Consider the following 10102-nt stretch of genomic DNA (forward strand, 5'->3'; position numbering starts at 1 on the left):
GAGGCAATGTCAGTTGATCCAGATCACTTAGTTCATTGGTGAACAAGGGAGGTTCATCTTCCCAAGTTTCAATGCCAAATAATTTGGCATTCAGCTTCATGATTGCACCAAGGAACTTGGCAGCTTGCTCTTCAGTAACATCCTCATCCTCTTCAGAAGAGGAATACTCATCAGAGCTCATGAATGGTATAAGGAGGTTCAATGGAATCTCTATGGTCTCTAGATGAGCCTCAGAGTCCTTTGGTTCCTCAGAGGGAAGCTCCTTATTGATCACTGGACGTCCCAGGAGGTCTTCCTCCTTGGGATTCATGTCCTCTCCTTTCCTTACAGGTTCGGCCATGGTGTTTATGTCAATGGCCTTGCACTCTCCTTTTGGATTCTCTTCTGTATTGCTTGGGAGAGTACTAGGAGGGATTTCAGTGATCCTTTTACTCAGCTGGCCCACTTGTGCTTCCAAATTTCTAATGGAAGATCTTGTTTCATTCATGAAACTCACAGTGGCCTTGGACAGATCAGAGACTAAGTTTGCTAAATTAGAGGTATTTTGTTCAGAGTTCTCTGTCTGTTGCTGAGTGGATGATGGAAAAGGTTTATTATTGTTAAACCTGTTTCTTCCACCATTATTAAAGCCGTGTTGAGGCCTTTGATCCTTCCATGAGAGATTTGGATGATTTCTCCATGATGGATTATAGGTGTTTCCATATGGTTCACCCATGTAATTTACCTCTGCTACTGCAGAATTCTCAGGATCATAAGCTTCTTCTTCAGAAGATGCCTCTTGAGTACTGTTGTATGCTGCTTGCATTCCGTTCAGACTCTGAGAAATCATATTGACTTGCTGAGTCAATATTTTGTTCTGAGCCAGTATGGCATTCAGAGTATCAATTTCAAGAACTCCCTTCTTCATAGGCGTCCCATTACTCATAGGGTTCCTCTCAGAAGTGTACATGAACTGGTTATTAGCAACCATGTCAATGAGTTCTTGAGCTTCTGCAGGCATTTTCTTTAGGTGAATGGATTCACCTACAGAAGTGTCCAATGACATCTTTGATAACTCAGATAAACCATCATAGAATATATCCAGGATTGGTCCATTCTAAAAGCATGTCAGAAGGACACTTTTTGGTCAGCTGCTTGTATCTTTCCCAAGCTTCATAGAGGGATTCACCTTCTTTCTGTCTGAAGGTTTGAACATCCACTCTAAGCTTGCTCAGCTTTTGAGGAGGAAAGAACTTGGCTAAGAAAGCCGTGACCAGCTTATCCCAAGAGTTCAGGCTATCTCTGGGTTGAGAGTCCAACCACACTCTAGCTCTGTCTTTTACAGCAAAAGGGAAAAGCATGAGACTGTAGACTTCATGATCTACTCCATTAGTCTTAACAGTATCACAGATCTGCAAGAATTCAGTTAAGAACTGAAAAGGATCTTCAGATGGAAGTCCATGAAACTTGCAGTTCTGCTGCATCAGAGAAACTAGCTGAGGTTTCAGCTCAAAATTGTTTGCTACAATGGCAGGAATGGAGATGCTTCTTCCATGTAAATTGGAATTAGGTGCAGTAAAGTCACCAAGCATTCTCCTTGCATTATTGTTGTTGGGTTCGGCTGCCATCTCCTTTGCTTGTTCAAAATTTTCAATAAGGTTGTCTCTGTATTGTTGTAATTTAGCTTCTCTTAGTTTTCTCTTCAGAGTCCTTTCAGGTTCTGGATCAGCTTCAACAAGAATGCCTTTTTCTTTGTTCCTGCTCATAAGAAAGAGAAGAGAAAAAGAAAAGAAGAGGAATCCTCTATGTCACAGTAAAGAGGTTCCTTATTGTTAGTAGAAGAAGAAAAGAAGAGAAAAAATTCGAACACAGATAGAAGAGGGGGTTCGAATTTGGTGAGTGATGTGAGGAAGAGATGTTAGTAGATGAATAAATAGAATAAGATGAGAGAGGGAGAGGATTTTCGAAAATAATTTTTGAAAAGGAGTTAGTAATTTTCGAAAAATAATTTTTGAAAAAGGTTAGTAATTTTTGAAAAGTTTAAAATCAAAAGTTAAGATAATTAATTAATTAAAAAGAATTTTTGAAAAAGAGGGAGATATTTTCGAAAATTAGAGAGAGAAAGTTAGTTAGGTGGTTTTGAAAAAGATAAGAAACAAACAAAAAGTTAGTTAGTTAGTTGAAACAAATTTTGAAAAGATAAGATGTTAGGAAGTTAGAAAAGATATTTTGAAATCAAATTTTTGAAAAAGATAAGATAAAAAGATATTTTTGAAATTAGTTTTTGAAAAAGATTTGATTTTTAAAATCACAATTAATGACTTGATTCACAAGAAATCACAAGATATGATTCTAGAACTTAAAGTTTGAATCTTTCTTAACAAGTAAGTAACAAACTTGAAATTTTTGAATCAAAACATTAATTGATGATGTTATTTTCAAAAATTATGATATAAAATTAAGAAAAAGATTTTTGGAAAATATTTTTATAATTTTCGAAAATAACTAAAAAAATTGAAAAAAAGATTTGATTTTTGAAAAAGATAAGATTTTTAAATTGAAAATTTGATTTGACTCATAAGAAACAACTAGATTTTAAAAATTTTTGAAAAAGTCAACTCAAATTTTCGAATTTTATGAGAGGAAAAAGGGAAAGATATTTTTTTTGATTTTTTTTTGAATTTTTATGATGAGAGAGAAAAACATGAAAATGATGCAATGCATGAAAATTTTTAGATCAAAACAATGAATGCATGCAAGAATGCTATGAATGTCAAGATGAACACCAAGAACACTTTGAATGTCAAGATGAATATCAAGAACTTATTTTTGAAAAATTTTTAATGCAAAGAAAACATGCAAGACACCAAACTTAGAAATCTTTCATGTTTAGACTCTATGGATGCAGGAATGCATATGAAAAACAAGAAAAGACACAAAACAAGAAAACATCAAGATCAAACAAGAAGACTTACCAAGAACAACTTGAAGATCATGAAGAACACATGCATGAATGCAATTTTAAAAAAATGCAAGATGAATATGCAATTGACACCAAACTTAAAAATTGACTCAAGACTCAAACAAGAAACACAAAAAATATTTTTGATTTTTATGATTTTCTAATTTTTTTTTTGGATTTTTTTTGAAAATTAATTAAAAGCGAAAAATAAGGATTCCAAAATTTTTAATATGAATTTCAGGAATCTTGCATTGTTAGTCTAAAGCTTCAGCCCAGGAATTAGACATGGCTCACTAGCCAGCCAAGCTTTCAATGAAAGCTCCAGTCCAAAACACAAGACATGGCCAATGGCCAGCCAAGCTTCAGCAAACATAGATACCTCTCATGTATACAACAGCTGATATTTCATCCAACTTCATATACTTATAAGTGGAAGCCTCAGTCCAAAAGAATTAGACATGGCTTTACAGCCAGCCAGGCTTCATGAAACACTAGAATTCATTCTTAAAAATTCTGAAGAAAAATATATTTTTGAAAACACATTTTTTTTTTCGAAAACAAAGGAGAAATTTTTGAAAAGAAAACAAAAAGAAAATTACCTAATCTGAGCAACAGGATGAACCGTCAGTTGTCCAAACTCGAACAATCCCCGGCAACGGCGCCAAAAACTTGGTATGCGAAATTGTTACTCAGGTTGTGAATTGTTGTTCGAAATTGATTCCCTGGCAATGGCACCAAAAACGGATGCACATAACCATGGTCTAAACATATCTTCACAACTTCGCATAACTAACCAGCAAGTGCACTGGGTCGTCCAAGTAATAAACCTTACGTGAGTAAGGGTCGAATCCCACGGAGATTGTTGGTATGAAGCAAGCTATGGTCACCTTGTAAATCTCAGTCAGGCAGATATAAAATGGTTATGTAGTTTTCGAAATTAAATAATAAAAGAAGGATAGAAATACTTATGTAAATCATTGGTGAGAATTTCAGATAAGCGTGTAGAGATGCAATCGTTCCTCTGAACCTCCGCTTTTCTGCTATCTTCATCCAATCAGTCTTACTCCTTTCTATGGCTGGCTTTATGCAAGGGCATCACCGTTGTCAGTGGCTACAATCCCCTCCTCTTGTGAAAATGGTCCAAATGCTCTGCCACGGCACAGCTAATCATTTGAGGTTCTCGATCATACTGGAATAGGATTTACTATCCTTTTGCGTCTGTCACTACGCCCAGCACTCGCGAGTTTGAAGCTCGTCACAGTCATTCAATCATTGAATCCTACTCGGAATACCACAGACAAGGTTTAGACTTTCTGGATTCTTTTGAATGCTGCCATCATTCTAGCTTACACCACGAAGATTCCGATTAAGAGATCTAAGAGATACTCATTCAATCTAAGGTAGAACGGAAGTGGTTGTCAGGCACGCGTTCATAAGGAATGATGATGATTATCACGTTCATCACATTCAGGTTGAAGTGCGAATGAATATCTTAGAAGCGAAATAAGATGAATTGAATAGAAAACAGTAGTACTTTGCATTAATCTTTGAGGAACAGCAGAGCTCCACACCTTAATCTTTGGAGTGTAGAAACTCTACCGTTAAAAATACATAAGTGAAAGGTTCAGGCATGGCCGAATGGCCAGCCCCCTAAAACGTGATCACAGGACCAGAATACAATCCAGGATGTCTAATACAATAGTAAAAAGTCCTATTTATAATAAACTAGTCACTAGGGTTTACAGAAGTAAGTAATTGATGCATAAATCCACTTCCGGGGCCCACTTGGTGTGTGCTTGGGCTGAGCTTGAATGTTACACGTGCAGAGGCTCTTTCTGGAGTTGAACGCTAGGTTGTAACGTATTTCTGGCGTTCAACTCTGGTTTGTGACTTGTTTCTGGCGTTTAACTCCAGACAGCAGCGTAGAACTGGCGTTCAACGCCCTTTTATGTCGTCTAAACTTGGCCAAAGTATGGACGATTATACATTGTTGGAAAGCCCTGGATGTCTACTTTCCAACGCAATTGGAAGCGTGCCATTTTGAGTTCTGTAGCTCCAGAAAATCCACTTTGAGTGCAGGGAGGTCAGAATCCAACAGCATCAGCAGTCCTTCTTCAACCTCTGAATCTGATTTTTGCTCAAGTCCTTCAATTTCAGCCAGAAAATACCTGAAATCACAGAAAAACACACAAACTCATAGTAAAGTCCAGAAATGTGAATTTAACATAAAAACTAATGAAAACATCCCTAAAAGTAACTAGATCCTACTAAAAACATACTAAAAACAATGCCAAAAAGGGTATAAATTATCCGCTCATCATTCATCAAGGAAGCCAAATCAACATTTGGAGCTCAATTGTGGTGCAAGAATGACTTTAGTGGATTCTGAGGAGTGTGCAAATGTGTACATGGTGACTCAAGACGATGTTCATCTAAGTGCAACAATGAAGATCAACAAGAAGATGAACAAGAGCCTAGAGTATGGGATCCGAGCATTAGCTTCAAGAATCAACACTTACGGATCTTAGTTGCTAGCTTGAAATCTCTCAAGAGTTTGATGCTACTCATTTGGGACCCCGGAGGTCAAATCATGAGCAAACTTGGTTGGAGATTCAAGGAGGAGTGGAAACACAAGCCACCCTAACAAAGATCTCCTCACCAAGTCCAACTTAAGGACTCTAAACCAAAGTGCTAGGTGGGAGACACCCCACCATGGTAATATCCTTCTAACCTTCTCTCTTTTAGCTTTTATTTCTTGAATAATTGGCTATGTTGCTTGCTTGGTTAGTTACATTTTGATGTTTGTTAGGTAATTTTAGTAGAATAATGTGTTTATGGAGTTTTATGGTGTTTTGGGATTTGTAAACCTGTTTTGGATGTCATGTTTGATGCCTTAGAGGCAAAATTTTTGTTGTAGGAACACAGTCCTGTGCGGACGCACAGACTCATGCGCGCGCACAGTTCCCCTGTTTTTCCGTCCATGTGCGTACGCACTTAGCTGTGCGCACGCACAAACCTAAACACTCCCTTTACTCACAGCACGCGCACGGCTTGTGCGCGTGTATACACCCCTTCTTTTATCTCTGTGCGTCCGCACACCATGCGTGCGTACGCACACTCCACCCTTTTTTTTTTCAAAAAAAAAAGAGAGCTCCCTGTGCGTACGCATAGCTCGGTGTGCACGCACAGCTTTTAACAACCCCTCTGGTCGCAGCACACGCACCCTTTGTGCGTGGGAACGCAACCCCTTTTCCCCTTCTGTGCGCCCGCACTGCCCCATGTGCATTCGCACAGGCTGCGTTGCATCTTCTGTTCGCAGCACCCGCACGCATACCCCTTCTTTCATCCTAGTGTGTGTCCGCACATGACCTTGTGCGTATGCACGAGGTCCTTTTCGAACGTTAATTCAAAAAGAAGGACACTCGTGCTTCAGTTTCCTCAAAACCCCCCAACTCTTTTCTCTTCTTCTTCTTTTCTGAGAACCACCAGCCCTCCACAGCTCAGCCAGACCATCACATCCATCCACCAGGCATCACCGCCGGCGACCACACTACCGTCGCCAACACTCTCTCTTTCTCTCTTTCTTCTTCATTTCTCTGCCACTTCCCTTCTTCTCCGCGCCAGTAGCCCTGTTTCTGTCGTACGAGCCCTAGCCCGCTCTTCGAGTACCAGCAAGTAGCCACCAGCAGCGGCGGACCTCTGTGCCGCTGCGACTCTCTCCCTCGGTCCATTTCTTCTTCTTCTTCCTTCTGCATTATAGGTTCCATTTTCTTCCCCGTAACCTGCTCTTTACTGTTTCTGTTCCATTTTCCTTGTTTACCTGCATTTCTTTTATTTTCTGTTTTAGTAACTATGTAGCATTAGGTTAGTTAATTTCTGATTTTCTGGACTGAATGTTGATGTTGGCTGATTATTTCTGATTTCTCTGGGCTGGATAACTGCTACATTGAACTGTGAATGCTATTTTTAACTGATGCACATAACATGCTTGAGATACTGCCTGAATGAAGTTTTTTGTCTGGTTTCTATGTCTAATCAGCATAGACCTTGGATTTTGCTTTCATTTGGCATTTTATTTCATACTTATGCAATTTTCTGTTGATTTGGATGCCGCCTGAGTTTTAATTATTATCATGCACCCTGTGAAATTTTTGCTGAAACATCAAACTGAACTGGACTTTACCATTATGATTATGGTGTTTGATGTCAATCTTTGCTGTGCATATCATACTTTACTGGATGCTCTGTTAATCATGTACTTAGTTGCTGATTTTGCTGAAAGACTAAACTACACTTGCAATTTGCAGCTGTGTTAGAATACTAAGCTGAAACCATTTTTGTTTGGTACATTCTAAGTGCATAACATGATTTTGTTTAGTGAATTGATGCTGTTGCCTATTCATGAAGCTGTTAAAAAAATGGATAACCACATACATAGCAACTTGTTCCTTTATGTTTTTTAGCAATGCAATCTGTTCTTCAACCGAGTATTGCTTTGGACAAGAAGTTATGTATATGTGATCATTTCTTATCTTCTTAACATGAATATGTGCATGCGTTCACTATGGCTTTGATTATTGCCTTTTGTGCCAATTTTTGCAAACTCTTCCAATTTCCAAGGCACAATTGCAACACTCGATTTCTTTCAAGTCAATTCACTTGCATTGTTACACCTAAGTCATATGTATGCTTTAATTGTTGTTCATTTCTTCATTTGTTACTTAGGTTGCTTGATTTTGGGAAAATACATTTCCTTTTGAGCATTCAACCGCTTTATACATGTTTTCCCTTAATTGAGTGTTTCTTTACCTTTTTGGCTCTATTATGCATTGATTAATTATATCCTCCTTCTTTCTGCGAATTTTATCTGCTCTCTTGAGTTGTACTCTGTTTTTGTCTTTTTCAGGATGACTCACAAGGGAAAGGAAAAGGCCAATCCTTTGGCTCGTCCTCCTCCTGCGCCTCCGAGTTCTCAACCGGACAAGTTCATCAATGAAACAGCCGAGGAGCAATACAATAAACTAGAAAAGCGAGCCTTTCACTATGAGAGAAAGTTGAACTTACCAGAGAAATATGCGGACCTAATACAAAACAGACTTAATTTTTACCATTGGAGATTCGTGAAATTTGACCCGGTGGAAATCAATGAACACCAGGTCAAAAAATTCTACGAAAATCTAATGAAGAGAGATGCCCCAACCATTTTTCTGAGAGGTGTCACACTGGATACCTCTGATCATGCTTTAAAGGCTCTCTTGGATATTCCGCATATTCCTCCGGCTAGGGATGCTTACACTCAAATAGTGAAGGACTTGACATCCGGCAAGCTTTCCTTGGACGTAGTCCTGAAGAAGATTGGCCTGCATGAGGCCAGATGGGAGTACAGCAGAGGAGAGAATGCGGTCTCATTGAGCATCGCGTGCACCGACTTGACTCCTGAGGCAAGGATCTGGCAACAAATCATTGCCGATTATATCCTACCAAGCACGTATGCCACAAACATTAGAGTCCGTGTGGCGGTTTTGCTTTGAGCTATTCTGGAGGGAAAGAGGATCTCTGTTCTTCCGCTTATCAGAGATTCGATGTGGAAGGTGAACCAACAACAGAAATACAACATTCCTTACCCATCGATGATCACCAAATTAGCCGCCTTATCTAGAGTGGAGAGACACCCGACAGACCGGACATCTGTCTTCATTAGCAAGTAGCCATTCCTGCCATACAGCGACTATGAGGAGCCACCACAGAAGAAGAGTAAGACGACTGAGCCACCGTCATCAATAGAGCCCGCAGCACCCTTAACACCTCCTATAGCTCCCGCACCCACACCCCGACTTCAGACACCTTATGAGCTGTGTCGGGAGATTCTTCAAGCCGTCCACCACTATGAGCGCCGCAATACTCGCCGCTTCCAGTGGATTGTGGCGAAGTTTGAGGGTAAAGACCCTGGGCCACCTCCTCCGGATACACCAGAGTTTGAGACTGAGGAACCGGCACTGGAGGAGCCAGCAGCTGAAGCTGGCCAGACAGTCGAGCACCCTGACCACAGAGCAGAGGAGTCCATAGCTGAGGAAGCAATAGTTCAGAGAGTTGAGGAGCCGGCAGCTGAGACCATCCCGGAGTCCTCTAGCGCCATTATTGTCTATCAGCGTCATCACCACCCACCACCATCTAACGGTGGAGCATCTCACAACTGATCCCCCCAATTTGATTCTTTTGTCTCTGAGGACAGTGCATGATTTAAGTGTGGGGGAGGATCTACGATATTTTGGGTGTAAAAACTCTCTCCTGAAAACTTTTTATTTAGTTTATTTCAGTTTTATTATGCCTTTGTAGATATTTACAGCACTTTACTTTTTGCTACATACTAGTACTTTGATATATATATATATATTAGTTGTTTCTAGTCATCTTTAGTATTGCACCTTCGTTTTGGTATATATGTACATATTGCATCTTTATATTGCTTGGTATATTGTATAGATATGGATTGTGATTGGATGATGTGAATAGCATATGCCTAGTTCATCTTTGATCCTAATTGTTCATGTTACTTTTTGCTTGTTGAAAATTAGGAAGAGAACTAGGAAAATTTTGGAAATTGCATCCATCATATCATACATACATATAGGAAATAATTTTGGTGAAAAAAACGACAAAGATTTTCAAGAATTTTGTGCAAGGGCATTCTATTGAATTGATTGAGAAAATTGTTTTCAAACTTGCTTGAATGATTTCTTGATGGAACATAGAAGAGTAAAGAACAAATACCTTGTGAGTTTTTGAGCTTGAATGAGTGGTTACACATTTTAACCACTAATTTTGTTCACTGTGTGTTATATCTCTTCTATGATTGTAATCTTGATTTTGCTTGATTCTTTATTTCCAATTACTGATGTTTTGAATTGCATTGAGCATGATTGGGGCCATCTTTGATTAAAAGCTTACTTTGCCCATATAGCCTACCCATTGCATCTACCATTGTTAACCCCTTTGATCTTTATTTACCCCCATTGTTCTTGATAATAACACGTCACAACCTTAAGCGAAAAACCATGATTTACCTTGGATTGTATCCTTGATTAGCTTAGGTTGAGGAGTGTGTGTCATTTAAGTGTGGGGGAATTTTGAGAAACATTGGTAGTGATTGAAAAATGTTAT

General features: G+C 39.1%; 1 non-coding gene across 1 annotated transcript; it reads left to right on the forward strand.

The window, feature by feature from the left end:
- Positions 1-1100: 1100 nt before the first annotated feature.
- On the forward strand, positions 1101-1208 carry LOC148574775 (small nucleolar RNA R71). Its single transcript, XR_015906251.1, has one exon. It is a non-coding gene; the product is annotated as a small nucleolar RNA R71 (small nucleolar RNA).
- The last annotated feature ends 8894 nt before the right edge of the window (positions 1209-10102 follow it).

This window comes from Arachis ipaensis, chromosome B2 (genome assembly GCF_059453495.1).
Source record: "Arachis ipaensis isolate K30076 ecotype BB chromosome B2, ASM5945349v1, whole genome shotgun sequence".
NCBI lineage: Eukaryota > Viridiplantae > Streptophyta > Magnoliopsida > Fabales > Fabaceae > Arachis > Arachis ipaensis.